Source organism: Colobus angolensis, unplaced genomic scaffold, assembly GCF_000951035.1.
Source record: "Colobus angolensis palliatus isolate OR3802 unplaced genomic scaffold, Cang.pa_1.0 Scaffold65, whole genome shotgun sequence".
NCBI classification, from domain to species: domain Eukaryota; kingdom Metazoa; phylum Chordata; class Mammalia; order Primates; family Cercopithecidae; genus Colobus; species Colobus angolensis.
Genome location: NW_012120154.1, coordinates 4,616,408 through 4,618,165, shown reverse-complemented (window position 1 = coordinate 4,618,165; position 1,758 = coordinate 4,616,408). Strand labels below are relative to the sequence as shown.

Sequence of the window (1,758 nt, the reverse complement as noted above, 5' to 3'; positions counted from 1 at the left end):
GCAATGAGAGGCTGCGAGAGATCCACCTTCTTGGTCTGGAACAGGGCACGGAGCTCTTCTGGGCTCTTCTCGAAGCCATCCTCAGTCAGGAAGTCCATGAAAGGCATGTTGACAGCGCCGCGGATATGGCCCGAGTCCAGTCCTGGGCAGGGCAGAGGACACAGGTTAGGGGATGTATGAGGGGTGGGGACTAACGGAGCCTGGAGGATTCAATCAGCTGTAGCTGGAAGGATAGATAGCTTTGCAAATAAAAATCACATCTTTGCTCTGCTTGGAGCTCAATTTATTCCCAGCCCCACATACTATCATTTCTCATGACTTAAGACGCCTGCACCTCCTCCCCTAACACCTGTCTTAAAGTAGAGATGCCCAAAAGCACACCTGCTTGAGAGGACAGTGGCGTGAGTCTCAGCTCCACTAACCTTTACCTTGGGCAAATCATTTCACTTCTCTGAACCTCAGTTTTCTCATCTGTAAAATGGGCTCAGTGGTACAGATCTATCTCACAGCGGTGTTGAGAAGAGCAAATGGGACAACTTATTGCAAATGCTACGTGCTGAGAACACAGCTGTGAAAGGGAGAGACAGCCAGGCCCTCTGGGAGATTCCAGTCTAACAAGAAAGACAGATGCTAAATAGATAACCACATAACCAATCAGATATGTCACCTCATTTTACAGATGAATCCCCTGAGGCTTGGCAAAACAACACGGCTCACCTAAGGCCATGCAGAAAGATGAAGGCAGACCCAGGATTACATCGGGGCCTCTGGTTTTCTGTTAAGCACACAGTTGCAGAAAGAGCAAGTGACCCGGTGTCAGACGTAAGGTCAAATCCCACCTTGATCAAGTTATGTCAGCTCTCTGAGCCTCAGTTTCTCCATAGGAAAAATGGAAATGAGAGTACCCACTGGGTACAGGCTGCTGTACAGAGCGGATGGCACAAGGGAAGTGCTGGCTTTGGAGGTTGGCCCACCCACCCTGCCATGCTGCACCCCCAGCACTTCACCACCTATGGAGGGTGTACGGGGGAGAACAGGGACAGTGTGGGCCTTTTTGGTCCCCTCCAAGAACTTGGATGGAAGCAGAGTGGAGGGGCTAGGCTGGCTCTAGGGTCCTTTCTGGAACTGTCTCAGTACCCAGGGAGGGCCCTCAGCCAAATCTGGCTTCAAAACAGCCAGGAATTGGGACAAAGGGGAACAGGCCACGGCCGGAGCTGGTGCCACCAACAAGGTGAGGCCACAGGCCAATCCCACACATGCCGCAGGCCACTCCTCTCTTCCTCAAGCAGCCCACACCCTGGCGGGGGTGGGGGCTCCGTGGTTGGCCCCGCTCCCAGTGCCCAGTCTGCACTTTGGCCTGACACAGGCCTATCTCCATCTCTTTGAGCCCTCCTTGTTCCCCAAATCCCCACCCCATTCAACCTGGATTATGGGACAGGGCAGGAGCAGGGTGGCAGGAGTGGGAGAGGAAGGATCTGACTAATGTGGCCAAGGCACATACTGGGGCTGTGTACAGCCAAGCAGGCCCTGAACCTCCGAGCCTCAGTCTCCCTCCTGCAGAACGGGGAGAAAACCCCACCTAGGCAGGGTGCGGTGGCTCATGCCTGTAGTCCCAGCACTTTGGGAGGCCGAGGTGGGTGGATGACGACGTCAGTTCAAGACCAGCCTGGTCAACATGGTGAAACCCCATCTCTACTAAAGATATAAAAAAATAGCCGGGGATGGTGGCAGACGCCTGTAATCCCAGCTACTCGGGAG

At 54.0% G+C, this 1,758-nt stretch overlaps 1 protein-coding gene across 1 annotated transcript in view; it reads right to left on the bottom strand.

Moving 5' to 3' along the window:
• The window catches only part of TST (thiosulfate sulfurtransferase (rhodanese)), a 9,002-nt gene that overhangs the window by 1,084 nt on the left and 6,160 nt on the right, over positions 1–1,758 (bottom strand). The gene's annotated exons all lie outside the window — the stretch shown is intronic.